Source organism: Miniopterus schreibersii (assembly GCF_964146895.1).
Source record: "Miniopterus schreibersii genome assembly, chromosome: 8".
Taxonomy (NCBI): Eukaryota; Metazoa; Chordata; class Mammalia; order Chiroptera; family Miniopteridae; genus Miniopterus; species Miniopterus schreibersii.
Genome location: NC_138109.1, coordinates 71,975,571 through 71,993,017, shown reverse-complemented (window position 1 = coordinate 71,993,017; position 17,447 = coordinate 71,975,571). Strand labels below are relative to the sequence as shown.

At 46.7% G+C, this 17,447-nt stretch overlaps 1 pseudogene across 1 annotated transcript; it reads right to left on the bottom strand.

Annotated features, from left to right (window-relative positions):
* Positions 1 to 14,618: 14,618 nt before the first annotated feature.
* Positions 14,619 to 15,630, bottom strand: LOC308560385 (succinate--CoA ligase [ADP/GDP-forming] subunit alpha, mitochondrial pseudogene; annotated as a pseudogene). Its single transcript has one exon. The product of its transcript is annotated as a succinate--CoA ligase [ADP/GDP-forming] subunit alpha, mitochondrial pseudogene (transcript).
* Positions 15,631 to 17,447: the final 1,817 nt, after the last annotated feature.

Sequence of the window (17,447 nt, the reverse complement as noted above, 5' to 3'; positions counted from 1 at the left end):
TGGGTTCAATTCCCATTCAGAGCACATAGGGGAGGCAACTGATTGATGTTTCTCTCACACATCGATGTTTCTCTCTCTCTCTCCCTCCTCCTCACTCTCTCTAAAATCAATAAACATATCCTCAGGTAAGGATTAGAAAAACAACACAACTTCTTCCGACCCAGAAAACCTCTCCACAAAGGTAGTAGGGAAAGAATACACCTTTATTACTGAATAAGCATTAAGTCCAATGTGACACGCACCACGGGCATTCCCCTGGGAGCGTAGATATATCACCGTAGAGAGCCAAGCAGATACGGCCCATGTTCTCAAGATAAACAATAACTCAGCCTCCGGTAAGAGGACAGGGTGCCACCATTTGTTACACATAGTTTATCCTAAATTCACCTGGTAGTTCGAAGGCGGTCCGTTAGTTAATTAGCACTGTACAAAGGAAAAACAAACCTCTTTATAACAGGAGGTAGCTTTGCAACTTGGAGCCAGGCACCTGCTGAAGTAGACTCCTACCCTGCCCCAGACACTAGGAGGTAAACAGTAAATTAAATCAAAAAAAGGTGGGCCAGGGACCCACATTCCAGCACCTCTCTGCTTAGTCATGCTTCGTGACTGAGCCACGACGGGACCACTGTCATAGAAATTGGAGGCCTCAGGCTCAAACTTTTCATTTAAGTCCCTGCCATCTACTGCTAACCTGCATGGGGGGGGGGGGGGGAGCGGATAATTGGGAGAAGCACATGTGTGACCGGGGCTGAACTCCCCAACCTTCATAGCATCTCGACGTTACAAATACTCACTTATTTCGCTTTATGAGAACTCGCTCAGTCACTTGAGCAGGCTCTTATAACTGTCTTTCTTGGATCAGCGACCTGTGTTTCCAAGAGCTTCCTTCTCCGTTTCAGTCAGTGGTCAGGGGTTTCTAGTGACACTGGAAAGCTGTGTGTGTGTGTGTGTGTGTGTGTGTGTGTGTGTGTGTGTGTGTGTCTCGAGGTGGAAGGGTGTTCTGGAGGAGGGGTCTCTTTGTGACATTAGTACTGCTGGAGAGTATCTGGTGACACAGGGAAGGTCTGGATGGGATATCTTGTGACAGGGACAGATTGCAGAGCCGTCTGGCAGGTGAGGGAAGTTGGTAAGGAGCAGCCTGCTGGAAATCTTCCTGGAGTTCCAAATGGGATCAGGGGCAAGGCTGCCTTTGGCCCTTGGCTCCCCATACTTACTATATCAGTCATAGTCTCTGACACACCTCCCCCCCCAGGCCCAAGGCCGGAGGCAGGAAGTCTGGGGCACCTGCCCACCCGATGGGCCCACCTCCTCTCACCCCTGTTTCCCACCACCCTGGGGCCAGGAGGGCAGGCTGCTGCCTGCATGAGGCCTTCTTTTCTCCTGACTCCAATGTCATAGCAGTTTTCTCTGCACACTGAGAGTCTGTTATACTAAATGGGAACTAAAGGGATGTGGAAACTCTCTCACATAAAATCTGGCTTTCGAGTCTATTGCTTTGCTGCAAAATCCCATTTTGCATGTCAGAAGCTGGAAAATACCTCATTATTTCTTTCCCTAATCCCTCAGTAACAAATGCCTTGGACTGACAAAAAGGAAAACCATCTACATGGAAAGACCAAAAAAAAACCCCCAAAAATCACATTAATAATTTTCTAAAAAATGTAAAATTCTTGTTGGAAAGACATGAAAATTATTAAATCAACGGGCTTTTCAGTGATTTTCTTTCTTTTTTTTTTAATCCTCACCTGAGGATACTTTTTCCGTTCCTTTTCGATTTTCAGACAGAGTAAGAGAGAGAGAGAAAGAGAGAGAGAAACATAGATGTGAGAAAGGCACATCAATTGGTTGCCTCCCACCCCAACCTGTGTCCATGAAACAAGAATGAAAGTCTCTGAAGAAGAATATTCTGAGAACACAAAAAAAAGCTCTTGAAAATTAAAACTAAGAAAGCAAAAATAAAAATTCAATAGATAGTTTGGAAGGTAAGTGGAGAAAATAACTGAGAAATTAGAAGAGCAAAACAAGAATAACAACTAAAAACCCCAATTAAATGGAAAACAGAAAAGAAAATCTGACCATAAGCAAGAAATAATAAGTATTCCATAAAGAGAAAATAGAGAAAAACAGAGAGAGGAAATTGCCAAAGAAACAACAGAGAACATTTTCGGAACTAAATGGCACGGGTTTCCCCAATAAAAAACGAACAAGCCCATCATGTGCCCAATACAGTAGATACAAGAGCTAATCCTGAGCTGTATCATTATGAAATTTCAGAATCTTAGAAACAAAGAAAAGATCATAAAGTCTTTAAGAAAAAAAATACAACTGACTTACAAATACAGCCTGATGTGACCCACTCTCAGGTCCAGGCTTCCTAGAGATTTCCTAACTTAATGCAAGTGTTCCCAGACCTCCAAAGAGGGCAGCTGAAATTCTCCTGTTCACAACCCTCCACACAGCCCCTTCACACCCCTGCTGTGGACTGGAGGCGCCCCGCCCCCATTCAGACGTTGGAGTCCTAACTTCTCATTTGCCTACGTGGAGACAGGGCCTCCAGGAGGTAAAGGTTAAATGAGGCATGAGGGTGGGGCCCTTATCCAATAGAACTGGTGGCCTGAGCAGAAGAGAGCTCACAATGATTATGAGGATCAAGAACTACTTGTTTCAGCAATTGACTTTGGCAGAGCTCCTGGACAACCTCTCTCCCTTGTCTTTTTTCCCAAAGATTTGTAGGACTGCCATTAATGCTTTTATTTGTTGGATGTGTTCTCGTTGGCACAGGCTCTCTGGACCATGCCTGATACCCTCACTAAGCAGTCTTCTTGGGAGTGTGCTTTAGACACTTACTTGGACTACCTCTGCCTTCCCCAACTAGGGTTGCCACACTTTTTTTTAGTGTATATCCCATGCAAACTCCGCTCTGGATATACTTGTGTTAAGTATTTTTAATTTAAAAACTAAAAATTAAAACTAAAAAAATTAGTCTTTGTTTATCTGAAATTCAACTTTAACTGGGTGTCCTGTCTTTTTCATGCTAACTCTGGCAACCATACTATCTTTCCTATTATGCCCGGCCTTAATAACTGAGAGAACGTGGGAGGGTAAGTTAATTATTTCTTTCAAAATTGGGAACAAAGCTTTTTATTAGAGCAGCCCCCACCTAAACTTGATCAGTGTGGTTTTATGTACATTTTCTATAACTCAGTCTTCTTTCAGCTATGGCTCTCTGTACCCCTTTTTCAACTTCAGCATAGCAGCACGTATGTTATATCCCAGTTTTCTGTTAAGTGTTTAAGGAATCAACCAGCTTTGCCCTTGAGTTCTCTATTATGCAGAAAAATAACATGCCTAAGGGCATTCCAACAATCTGCCCCAGTCTTGGAGGTATTGGATTTTTAAGGGAGTTCAAACTTTGATGCCCTCCACTCGAACAAGCAATAACTTGGCTGGCTATGGTTCAATAGCCACCTCACTGGGTATTGTTTCTTGTATTGCATCTCTCGAGAATAGTCTTAATTGTTGACAAGTTTCCCTCGGTAATGTGAAAAATAATTTTCTCAGTGAACGCATCTTAGTGACAAGATCTAGTCTTCATGACTTCTAACCTTGAGCACAGCTCCCAACTAAACTGGGATGATTAGCTATAATTGGATCTTCTTCTAGAAGGAAAAAAACATTGCTTTTTAAAAATGGTTTCATCACCAAGGAAGAATCTGTAGATCACTTTCCAGGATACACTCTCTTCTATTTCTGTTATGGGGGAAATTACCTTGATACTATGAAGCCCCCACGTACTCTACCAAGGCAAGCTATCCCAGAGGTCAGCACAGAAACGCTCACAAAGAAGTTAAATTCTCAAATCATATAGTTTATTATTAAATGGCACATGCATGATGTCACCCCCACCTGATTTTGTAAAGAACCACCCTGTCCTTTATGTCTTCATTCTGACACAAAGTATTCAGATATTTCTCCCTCTGTTTGAGAGGCTTATGGGGTCCCAGGATGGCTGGATGGTGGCTTGTTCACCGGTGATGAATCAGAGGACTCGGTGCTGCATCCACTCGACTCCACCTCTTGGTTCTGATACAGACATTCCCTCCCCTGCCCCACCCTCTACTTCAGGGACTTCCCGTTTCTTCTATTACTCCTATCTACCCTCTTCAGGTTAAGTTGCTATACGGGCTCACTAGCCTCCCTCCTTTCCTCTCAACTCATTTAACAGCTGGGAGAAGAAAAGCAGGTGATAGTGGAAAATAACAACATGGAATTGCTAAGAGAATCGCTTAGAGTTGGGCGGCGATTAAGGAAGCAGAGCCCTATGCACATTTTACGCCTCAGTTTTCAGAGCAGCTATTAAGTTGCTAAACCTGTTGCTCAACTCAGCTCGAGAGCCATAAACATCCTGTAATAGCAGCTGCCACATGGACGTATATGGACTTTACTTCATTCCTTGTGTTTTCCTGCCTCCCTCATTTGCGTATTAGAACTAACCCATCTCTGTTAATGTAGCCGGCAATTCTGCAAGCTCGCTGACTGGTTCTTTCTTCGGATTGGTCAGATCTGTTGTTGAAGCTTTCTATTGTATTCTTCAGCCGAAAAATTTTTGTTTGGTTCCTTCTTATGTTTTGTTTTTTTAAAAAAATATATCTTTATTGATTTCAGAGAGAAGAAAGGCGGGGGAGAGAGAGAGATAGAAACATCAATGCTGAAAGAGTCATTGATCGGCTGCCTAGCCCGCAACCCGGGCATGTGCCCTGCCCGGGAATCGAACCCCGATCACCTGGATCCTAGGTTGATGCTCAACCGCTGAGCCACGCCCAGCCGGGCCTTCTTATGTTTTTTATCTCATTGCTAAACTTGTCATTTTGTTCATGGATGGTTTTCCTGATATCACGAACTTGTTTATCTGCGCTCTCTTGTAGCTCCCTGAGCATCTTCAGACCAATTACTTTGAATCTGATGTGGAGCCATACCTGAGTCTCCATTTCTTTGGGCCAGTGGAGGTTTACTGTATTCCTTTGGTGGAGTCTGGTTTCCCTGATTCTTCATGACCCTGTGGTCTTGCATGAGTGTCTGTATATTTAAAGAAGCAGTCACCTCTTCCGGACTTTATGGACTGACTTCAGTAAGGGGAGACCCTCGCCTGTAGGTGGGGACACACTGGAGCGTGCTTGCTGTAAACCCAGGTCTAGTGGTGCAAAAAGCCAAGTACAGAGGTGCGTGGTGACACTGAGTTCAGGGGACCATGGCGTCTATTCAGCTCAGATGTCTGGGGTCCAGAGCATTGACAACTGTGTGGTACTTGGCAAGAACTGTGGGGGGAGGGGGTCCACAGTAGATTCAGTGGCTCTTGGGATCCTCAGCCATCCTTCCAGGGGCAGCAGCTAGTGACCAGGGCAGGCAGAGATGGTGGCCAGAGCCAGTAGTGTGCACACACTCAGCTGCAGGGGCCAATTACAAGTGGCTGTGCAGTGGCAGGGACAGGTTTCAGACACACACATAGTGGTGGGGACCAGGGCAAGCAGCAAGGGCTGGGGCCAACTGCAGGTGCACTGGTAGCTGTGAGGACCCTAGCTGTCAGTGCATACTTACTGTGGCTGTGTGGTCTTGCCACGAGTTGCACAGTAGTGGATACCAATGGCAGAGGCTGGGCTGACCACACACAGGTGCTCCGCTAGGGGCACTAGCTGCATATGAGCACAGTGATGCAGAACAGAGACAGAAGACAGGGCCTGACTTGGGCCTGCAAGCAGCTGCAGAGGCCCTGGCTGTCAGGCAGGCACCCCCATAGCTGCTCAATCTTTCTTGAGGCGCGTGCATGCAGATGCTGAGGGTGACAGGTGTCAGGTAGGTAGCATGCAAGTGCACAGCTGGGGGTGCTATCCCCAAGTGTGCGCGTGACTGAGGAGGTCAGCTGTGGTGATTTAGGGGGCATCTTGCACTCACACAGCCACAGGGCCTGGGCTGGCTGCCTGTGGGTTTCGGGCTCGAGCATGTGGAGGAGGGGCGAGGAGAGAATCAGGCCACTGGAGTCATTGAGTGTGGGTACTGGGGGGAGAGGAGAGGAGCTGCTATGCTGTCCGCTGTTTCCTTCTTCAGTGGTGAAAGCTGCTGGGTTTGTCTGCTTAGCAGGTCACTGTGAACTGCGGTTGTTTCCACTGTGTGGTTGCTATGCTAGTCCCTGCTTTTTCCCCTTGTTTCCAGCCATTTCTAAATGTCTCAGTTTTGCCAGTCTGAATGGGGTGAGATTGAGCGGGGCCTTCATATGGTTCCCCAGAAGGCCGGGGAAGCTGGCTGCCACCCCGCTCTCCCTTTCCCGCAGAAGAGAACTCTTTCTGGCTGGAAGGTCCCTCTTGGCACTGAGCAGTGCCAGCTCCAGGGCTAGGGCGATACGGGCAAAATTAAGCTGTCTGCCTTCTCTGTGTGTGTTTGTTCTCAGGTACTTTTGTTCCACTCCATTGCTAAAGTTTCTTAAGTGGACTCCAGAGCTCTCTGCTTTGTTCATGGATAGCTGTCTAATCGCTGATCTTTGTGGGGGGAACAGAGGCTGGGGTCTCCTCGCCACCATCTTGGTGACATCACTCTAAGGGCTACATTAAATGGGACATGTCAATGGCCATCGGAAGAACCCCGTCCTAGTTTCAGCAGGTGATTGGAACTACCAAGTGGACCTTTTGGGTACTGCCTGAGGTGGCCGCCTGGGACCATGAAATGAGCGGGCAGAGGGGTCCTGCAGCCATGCAGAGATGGACTGAAGCTAGACGTGCTCTTCTTGCACCTTCTGAGGCACAAAGTAACAACAGAATCTGCTCTGTCTTCAGCAGGGAGACAGAGACTATAGGTGGCCATGGGGACACTCCCCAGGGAAAGGCCCTGCACATAGTGGATGACACTGGGCCAATTATTGGTAGCCTGGTGGGGGTGGGTGCAATAAATGGGTCCTACCCGGAATAGATGTTTCATGTGGACTGGGCTTTACATTCTCAGGGGAAAATGAAAGTGCTCAAATTACTATTACAGGATTGGAGCAGAAGATACTGTACTGGTTTGTGCTGCCAAGTTCCATTTCTTCACACCAAGGGCTGTACTTTACAGCCCGTAATGTCCACCAGTGTCCACTATCAAATGGGCAGATGGTGTTGCACACTCCCATTAGAGTAATGGTTTAATAGCCAAGTGGAACAGGCAGTTGAAACTTTTATTGTCTAACATGGGAGGGGGCCATAAAGGCATGGGGCTGACTTACACACCTTCCTGAGGGTGTGCTTACACGTAACATGAGGGGGCTAAGGGAGGGCTGACACTGGATAGACTTCCCTGCTTTCCTGCAGGGTCTGGGGAAGAGGGCTGGGGCAGATGCCGGTGCAACTACATAATTCTTCCTCGCCCCATCACTTCACCTTTCTTTTCTCTACCTGATGCGTGGTCCCAGGACTAGGGGTGCCAATGCAGGTGCTGGAACCAGGGACAATTTTTAAGCAAGAAACCGTAACTATACCTTTAAAGCTTTATATCAGAATTCCTAAGGACCTGAGAGGGTGGCTTGTGCCTCCACCCGATGTGGCAGAGTTGAGGCTGACAGTGATGCTGTTGTGTTGCCTAGTGGTAGGGACAGCCCAACAGTTTTGCACCTGTGTAATCCACGGTATAGTTCGTAGGGATGGGAATTATTCTAAGTACCACTTGTGTCATTGTTACTGCAAAACCCAATGGAACCCAGTCACAGCACAAGCCTGTGAGATGAGATGGGACGACTTTGTCTCCAGTTAACTTGGAAACCAGAAATAACTGAGTCATGACCAAACTGTAACAACACTTGTCTTTAATAATACCTGGTATGTTTGTATGGACAAGGGTAGATTCTGTTGGGGAGGCAAAGAAAATACCTCTGTAATTCTTACTGATTTGCTCTGTAATTGTGCCATGACTGTACTAAACTATGGTGTATACTGGTTTTCTTGGTAAGATTCAACTACATCAAGCAAATAAGTCTTATGAAGATACAGGTTCTTCATAAGAGGCAGGCAGGAGGGTCAGGGTCAGAGAGGAGATGTGAGGACGGGAACAGAGGTTGGAGTGGTGCTCTTAACAGACAGGGGAGGAAGCCACAGCCAAGGAATACAGGCAGCCTCTGGAAGCTGGCAAGGCTGGTAACGTTCTCCCTAGAGGCTCCAGAAGGAACTGCTGCTGCTTGTAGCCTGTAGGAGCCGTTTCAGGCATGGACCTCCAGAACTGTCGGATAATAAACTGGGGCTAGGTCACTAAGGTTGTGGTGGTTTGTTACCACAGCAATGAGAAACTAATCCGATGGCAAGCCATCCAGCCACAGCACATATGTAGACATCTTTTCTCGGGTTCTATCTGCTGAGGTTCTTGGTGGCCAGCAACAGAAAACAATGCTTGCAAACATACGGAGAGAGAATTAATTGGTAGACTACTGGGAAGCTCCCAGGTTTGATAGAGAATCTGAAGATCCAGGCTTAAAACAGGACAGCACCTAAGGGAGACCAGGCAACAGGAGTCACAGCCAAGGCTACACTAGAGAGGTGATTAGGCAAGTGCATTGGCCCAGGACGTTACTGCTGCTGTTGTGAATAATTTCTGAGTTGTCTTTGCACCTGCACAGCACTCTCTCAGGAGTGATCTGTTAATTAGTGATTATGACTCCAGTGTCCAGGGCAGGATTCTCGGGTACCTGACCACCTTCCTCACCAACAAGGTTTGTTCTTTCCCTGCACTACTTTCTCTGTATCTTCGAACTCTATGTCACCTCTCCATTACCACTTGGGATAACAAAGGTTTGGGATTTAGCCAGGTGGCCCCAGTGTGTGGCCTGAGACGTCCCTTTTGGGGCAAAAGCTCTGCCCATCCTAGTGACTTTCTTTTTCTTTTCTTTGTGTAGAATATGCACAGCACAAATTTTATCATTTTAACCATTTTGGGGCACAGATAGGTGACATCAGAAAATTCACCTTGTTATGAAAATGCCATCATGGTCCATCTCCAGATCCCACATGACTTTCTCTTCTAGCTACTGTGTGACAGAAATTATTATCTCCAGGGGTGGGAATGCCGCACAGGGCTTCCTGCCTTTCCACGACCTCTGAAGAAAATCTCCAGTGGGGATGGGAAAAAAAGCCTAGGACCACGCCAGAAGGTACTTCCCAAGGGATTTAGCAGAAGAGTCCCCTCCTATCATCCAGAAGCTGCTCCTCAACAGTGCAAGCTCAGAATCCAATTTGTTAGAAAGTCGAGAGCCACTCTGTCTCTCAGGAAATAGGCATTTATCAAGCCACAAAGACAGATATAGGATTAGACGACCATTTACATACACAGTAGGAACTGTAAATGCTTCCTGGCCAGAGCACATAGCTCGAAGGCAAGGCACAGGGGAAATGCAATGCAATCAGAAGGCGGTTTGATGAGCCCGTAATCAGAACAATAGGCATCCTTGCACCTGAGTACCTGATGTCTGAGTCTGTCCCTCAGTCTTCTCACACTGACCCCAGTCCTTGGCCAGAGCACCAGTTTCCCAGGACAGTTCTCTGATGGACACGACGATGCCTTCTCCAAGACTCACTGCCCTCTCCTCTCTCCTTGGGTATGTTGACATCAACGGTCACAGTCAAATCCTGCGTCTTGTCATCTATTATGAGTTGATTTCACAGTCTAACCCTCTCAGGGAAATATTTGATTTCCAAATTCTTGGGAGAAGCCTCACGGAAACTAACACCACCCCTATTATTCAACGGCCTTTTCCTTTCCATGGTTTCCTTTCAGTCCCGGGTCCCTCGGAGCCCGCCCTGTGGCTCTCATTGTTAATGTGTTGGCTGTGAGTCGGACTGGCTGGGAGGTGCGTGGCTCAGCCTTTGCTCTTCTGCACGCGGCTGCTTTTCAGAGCTCTATACGCGACTGCCTCCCACCCCAGCATTTAGAGCAATCTTTTCCACCGCCACTTACTCCTTTGTGCGCCGTGTTTGTTATTTCACGTTTACTGATTTTCAAATGGGGTAACATTTTTCAAGTTTGGGTTCTGTTCGACACCACTCTGCTGCCCCCTCCTTCGCAGACAGCTCATGTCCCCCACCTGGTCCTTGGAGTCCTTTCTCCTAAAGTCCTAGTTCTCAGCTCTGGCTGCACCTGAGAACCAGGGGGGAAACTGACGGCTCCAAACACCTAGGCTGCACCCAGACCCATTCGTTCAGACTTTCTGGGGTGTGGCCCAGCATCAGTCCTTTCCAGAGTTCCCAGATGATTCCAGCATGCAGCCAAGGTCGAGAAACACGGTGACCCCACCAGCTGCCTCCAGTCTCACTCTCAAGTAGGAGTCGTTTTCTAAAAAAGCTGAAATATATTTAACACCTAACATTGTCTAAGTTTAAGGTGTACAACGTGCTGACTTGATACACTTATATATGATTGCCATGCAGCACTGGCTAGCACCGCTGTCCAGTCACAAAATGATTTCTTCTTTTGTGGTGGAAATAAGGGGTCCTTAACCTGGGCCTCCAGGAATAGACTGTGATGGGTTCATGAAACCCTACACTTGTTTTCAGTTTGTGGGTTTTTTAAGACAGGGTCACAGCTTTCACCTGATTCTTAAAGGGGTCTGTGTGTCAAAAAAATGGAACTCTCCACCCTCCACCCCTCATTCCCAGATCTCACCCCGGGGGCTGTCGGCTTTTCTCCCAGGGAAGCTCCTTTCTTCTTTCCTTTAAGCAGGGGGACCGCAGGTGGCCCTCCGCTCCGGCAGGCACCCCTCCCCATTCCCTCACGTCCTTAATTCTGCAGACCCTGTGTTGGTGACTCGTTCATTTCGTGGTCGCTGTTGAAAGTCCAGCATCGCTGACACCCCCTGCGGTGTGCTCCCTGTTTCTCTGATGGCCTCAACTGCCCCTTCAGTGTCGAAGTGCTTGCTTTCTTCTTTCTTAAATTTGTCTTTATTGTTGGAAGCATCACAGGCGTCCCCTTTCCTCCCACTCCCACCCCTCCCGGGCCTTCCCTCCGCTATTGTCTGTCCCCGTGTTATGCGTATATGGGGGGAGCTCTTTGCTTTCTTAATTCCACTCCAATGGGTGTGGGATTTTTTTTTTTTTTTTTCATTTAAGAGTCCTTATTATTTATAAATTTATCTTTCTGGGTTTGGTCCATTTCCTTGTTTCTGACATTTGTGTTTTGTGGGGTGGATTTCTATAAGGGGAAATACCTTGAACTTTCTTACAAAAGAGAAAACTCCTCTGTGCTTTCTCTCTGTGCTGTCTTCCCAGGAGCGGAGGGAAGGAGGGCCAGGGATATATATATACTGAATGCTTAGATGTACCAGGAGCTGGGCTGCAATACTTCCTCAGGTTTAATTTCTGTAACACCCTCTCAGATAGCCAGTACTATTTGCCAGCGTGGAAGTTCCCCCTTTAAAAAATTTTAAATTTATGTTGATAAATCATTTTCAGGGGAGGGTAAGCTCCATTCCCTCCCATCCCCCGACACATAGTCACAGACTTGTCACCTGCTCACCTATCAGGAAGGCTCTGGTTCCACAGTCTGTGTTAAACTTCACCTCCCACCCCTTCTTTTCTAAGAGAGAAAGGGAGAAAGAGAGATCAGTTTGTTGTTCCCCTTATTTATGCATTCATCGGTTGCTTCTTGTATGTGCCCTGACCCGGGATCGAACCAGCAACCTTGGCGTATCAGGGCGATGCTCCAGCCAATTGAGCGGCCCAGCGAGGGCAAACTTTGCCCTCTTTCTGATTCAAACTTTTGTCCGTAGGACCTAGTGCAGTGCTTGTACATGGTAGGTGCTCAGTCAATATTTGTTGAATGATTCTTAATCTCCAAGTATTGCATCTTTAAGAACAGAAAAGATAAACACCTGGGGCAAGGGCTCTGGGCTTTCAGATGAGCCCCAGAAACCCAGGGCTATGCAACCTTCTCATTTCCTTGCCTTTTCCCTTCTTGACCCAGTTTTTAACACCTCTAAGGTTGTGGGTCTTTCTTTTATCTGTCCTCAGACTTGCTGACCTCTTGGTTGAGCCTCAGTGCTTCATCCCAGAAAACCCCAGGGTTCTCACTCACTCTGCTCATGCCTGGCTTGGGGTCCCACCTCTGTTCTTGCTGTCTGATGGCTTCCTGAGACGATTCCCAATGTGTGGCCTCACGTGGCTTCTGCCATTCTGAAAGGACTCTGCCAATGTGTGAAGTCTTTACTACTTGATGTGTTGGAGTCAGACTGCAGCAGTCACAGGACTTCACCTCTCAAGGTGGTGTATATTGGAGAAGTTTGATGAATGATGGCTATGAATTGATGAATATGGTGGGAGATGTGTAAGAAGGGAGATGACTTTGAGGAACACCCCCTCCCTGGGAGAAATCAGTACTGAATGTCTCCTGGGAGGTAGCACATTCCGATGATGATGGTGATGATGATGTTGATGATGGAAGTATGCAAGCATTGCGTGCTTCCTCTGTGCCAGGCACTGAGCTAAGCACGTGGTCTCATTTACTCATGATAACTCAGGAAGGTAGGTACTGTTTTGGGCCCCGTATTAGCCTACCCATGCTGCCATAACAAAATATCACAGACTGGGCTGCTTAAACAACAGAAATTTACTTTCTCACAGACTGGAAGTCCAAGATCAAGGTGCCGGCAGTGCTGGTTGGGTGAGACCTCTCTTCCCGGCTTGCAGACAGCCACCTTCTCGCTGTGTCTTTACATGGCCTTTACTCTGTGCACACATGCACTCTTGGTGTCTCTTCCTCTTCTGATAAGGACACCAATCCTATTGGATGAGGGCCCACCTTTAGGACCTCATTTAACCTTAATCATCCCTTTAAAGACTTATCTCCAAATATAGTCACATTGAGAGTTAGGGATGCAACATATGCATGTTGGGGAACACAGTCTAATCTGTAAGAGTTTCTCTCCTAGTGATGATGTAACTAAGACCAAGAGAGGGTATAACCCTTGCCCAAAGTCACAGTGAAGACATGAAGCCATATTTGTTTGTCTCAAAACTTACTCTCAGCCACCACATCACCCTGCCTGCCACATGCGTCAGAACAGAGGTGGCCCCCCCCAGTGGGCAGGAATGGCACACACCACCTGCTGCTGTGGTTCCATGGGAAGGCAGAGGTCCTGTCTTCTGGGCCTGCATCCCTTACAGCCCTAAGTAAGTATTTTGCACAGGGAAGATGCTCCTTCTGTATGTTCTGACTGGCTTAATGAAGCAAATTCTAAGCATTAATTACTGCTCACCTGTGGACACGTGTCAGGGGAAAAGCTTTAGAGCCCTCTCAGGGACTTAGACCCCAAGCTTCTCAGTGTCCATCTGATCCTCCATCAACAAGTTTATCATAAGAGTAGAACATTTGTGTAAGTTAGTATTTCTTTCCAAATCTTCCTAGACCCAACGGCTCAATGTTTATGGTGGAGACTTCCCCAACCACTGGGGTTCCCTCTGCTCTGAGTTCTTTTAAAGGCCCTTCTGGGTCCTGGCCAGTAGCTCAGTTGATTAGAGCATCATTCCGATAAGCCAAGATTTCAGGTTTGATCCCCGGTCAGGGCACATACAACAATCAACCAATGAATGCATGAATAAGTGGAACAACAAATTGATCCCTCTCTCTCTTTCTCTCTGTCTCTCAAATCAATCAATAAAAATTTAAAGGCTGTTCTGTCCATGCCCATACCTTTGAAGGCTAATCACCCAATGGAGGCATTTCTTAAGAAAGAGTTCTGGGCTTGCAATGTGTTTTTGTGAAATAAGTGAACGAATGAATGATTTTAGAAGTTAGACAAACATGCTTCCCTAAAGCTTTTGAAGGACTCCAGAAAATAATTCAAAGAGAAAAAATGATATGAATTCTGATTTCCTAAGGCAAGGCTCCAATTTGAAGCTCAGTACAGAGTAGTGGCAAGAAGAGTAGACACTGTAGCCAGTCTGTCTGGGTTTGAATCCTTGCCTCACCACTGTGTGACCTCAACAAGTCGCTTAACATCTCAGTGAGTCAGTTTTCTCTTCTGCAAAATAAGCAACTGGAAAGCATCTAATTCATAGCATTGTTGCAAAGGTTAAATTAGTTCTCACCTATAAAGCACTCAGACTAGGGCCTGGTACGTGGCAAGGTTTATGTGTTGACTACTATGGTTACTGTCTTTATTTTCACCGTGAGTTCCTCTGTTAGAGCTGCTGTGAACCACACTCACCATGTGGCTGTCCTGAAGTGCTTCTGAGATGGGTTTTGCCCCAGGAGTGGTAGGTATTCAATAATGGCGTGATAATAATGTTAACAGAGTGGTCCCCTTATCTGAGGGGGATACATTCTGAGACCCCCAGTGGATGTCAGAAACCATGGATAGTACCGAACTCCATTTATACTATGTGTTTTCTTTTCTTTTTCAAATCAAAGGGTAGATTTATTGGCGTCTCTGTTATATAATGAGGTGAAATTGTCTTAATACAGAACTTTCTGGACCTTGTTTTGACTTCCACTGTCCTGGAAGCCCCGAGACAGGTGCACAGACTGATAATCACTGGACAGCAGAAACAAACTGCAGCTGGTTCACATTTCTACAATGACTCATTCCGCAGGCTTAAAGAACATTTTGTTTTTTTCTCTCATAACATCTTCCTCTTTTCAAACTCCCTGTGAATGGTGGTTCCCAGCTGAGCAGGCGACATGCTGACCACAACTCCTGTGCTCTGAAGGGCAGAGATCTTCTCTCTAACTTCTCCTTTCCCTCCAGCAATAATTGCCCCTGCATCACCCATTCTCTGCCCCGAGGAGCCCTTAACCCAGCAATGAAGGATGCCATGGGCTTGGCTTTGGGACCTGAATCATGTTGCTTCAAAAATTCTGCAGCGTTTTCTTCTGCATTGCCACCAATTTCACCAATCACATGATGCCTTCTGTGGCTGGATCATTCCAAAAGACTTCAGGGCAGACAATAAAACCTGTCCCATAAAAGGATCACCTCCAATGGCAACGCCCAAAGACTGCCCCAATCCAACTTTCCCTGTTCGGTACCAGATCTGGACACAATACCAATCCTTCCCTTCTTGTGACTGTGGCCAGGCATGATACCAATTTTGCATTCTCCAGGACCGAGGACTCCAGGGCAGTGTGGCCTGATCAGCCCTGTCTCTCCCTGACCCAGCAGTCCGTGCTGACCAGTACCGTGTCCTGTTGTGCGCCACCTTCAGCAATACACACGACCCAGGGCACTTCCTCCTCAACAGCTTCGTCAACGGCAGCAGCAGCAAAAGGAGGAGGGACATACATGACAGAAGCTGTCACTCCTGTCTGCTCTTCAGCCTCCTTTACAGTCCTAAAGACCGGTAAGCCCAGATGGGTCTGGCCTCCTTTGGCTGGAGTGGTTCCTCCAACGAGTTTGGGGCCATAGGCCAGTGCCTGCTGGCTGTGGGGGGCCCTGTTTCCCAGGGAAACCCTGGCAAATGACCGTTGTATTTTCATCAGCACAGAGGTGTTTCAGGGACGCTGTAGAGGAACACACCAATTCCATTCTGGCGCAGGAAGGAGTGAGACAGGAGGCAGTGGTGATGAGGCCCCGCTGCCGGAGGCCATGGTCGCTGCGGCAGGGTCAGCCTCCTGGGTGCTCTGTGCGTACATACACTTTGCCGCTTCTCTTTGGCATATCTGAGTTGCCAGCTTGACTAGTCTTGCACTTTGGGGCCATTTTTATGTAAAATAAGGGTGACTTGAAAGCAAGCACTGTGCTACTGTTCTGGGGTGACCCGCGACAGACAACCACCAGAGTTTATGTTTGGATATTTGGAGCCTTTATTAGCTGGCCAGCGGCTACAGTTGCAGCGTCTCACCCACGTAAGAGCCGAACTGCAGCCCCGACCCTAAAATGTTCTTCCCACATTTTATACTCAGTAACTACAAAGGCAACTACGGTAAAGGGGCTTCTAATAATTGGATAATTTGTTAGGTTGTCAGCTTCTGTAACATGAAACAAGGGGGGACCCTTAGTAACATAAAAGGGATGATTTAAACACAATGTCTTACAATGAGTAATGGGGTTATGCCTGACCGGGGTGTGACTGGTTTGTTTTGTTTTTCTGAAGGACTTCAGGGGGAGCGGTAATTCTTGGGCTAGCTTGTCAGGCCTTGTCCTGTACAGTAGGGATCTTTTTCTACCTTTACTGTTAGTTCCTTAGGTGTTCTTCTGGCCATGGTGGCCAGAGCAGTGATGGCCAGAACAATACTGCTACAGCTGATCTGATAACCAAGACAGGCAGGGCGCTGGGACAGCAGGGATTGCTGGGCAAAGCGAGGCATCACTGTACAGCTCAGTCCTCACGACTGCTCAACAAGAAGGTCTGATCATTCCAATATTTTACATGAAACAACTTAAATTTAGACTAAGTCCCAGAGTAATATTATGCATGAGCATAAATCTCATTTCATCTGCCTCACCTTCCAGGTCTCGTTCACCAGTTTATTTCTTGTTCATCTCGATATCCTATGTCCTCAATTTAATTTCTAAATCATCCCTGGTTGGCTTTGCCCAGTGGTTAGAGCTTTGGCCTGGGGACCAATGATTCAGACGGCTGGCCACAACGTTTTGCCTTCCTTCAAGGTGAAAATGACAGAGCATAGCTGCTAAGAGCACAGATCCTGGCGCCAAACTGCCTGCTTGAGAACTGGTTCCCCTTCACCCTGTGTGGCAGTTACTTAACCTCTCGGCGCCTCGGCTTTTTGTTGGGTAAAAGGGAGATAATACTAGTATCCCTCTCATGGGGTTATTGTGAGTTTTAGATGGTTTGGTGTATGTGAAGGGCATAGAGCAGTGCCCGGTACCTTACAAATATTCCATGCCATTTAATACTTTCATATCTTGGGAATCAGAAGAAACATGCAGTATGAATTATTTTTATATCTAACCATTCTATGGATTACTATATCTAATGATTTTTCTGTTAGGTTCTCCCTCAGCATTATTGAGGTATATCATTGAGATACAATAGCGTACAATTGACAAATTTTTACATATTAATATATCCGTAAAATCATCACCACAATCAAAATACTAAACGTATCCATCAGACCCCAAAGTTTCCTTGTGCCTCTTTGTAATCCCTCCCCTCTGAACCTCCCAGGCCCAGGAAACCACAGATCTTCTTTCTGTCACTATAGATTAGTCTGTGTTTTCTAGATTTTTATATTATTGGAATCATATAGTAAGTATATATATATATATATATATATATATATATTCAGTATGGCTTTTTTCAGCATAAATATTTTGAGGTTCCTCCATGTGGCTGCATGTATCAATAGTTCATTCCCTTTATTCTGAGAAGTATTCCACTGCATGGCTACTCTACAGTTTTTTAATCCATTCTCCTGTTGAGGGACCTTTATATTATTTCCAGGGTTTTTGCTATCCCAAATAAAGATGCCCTGAATGGCCCTGCACA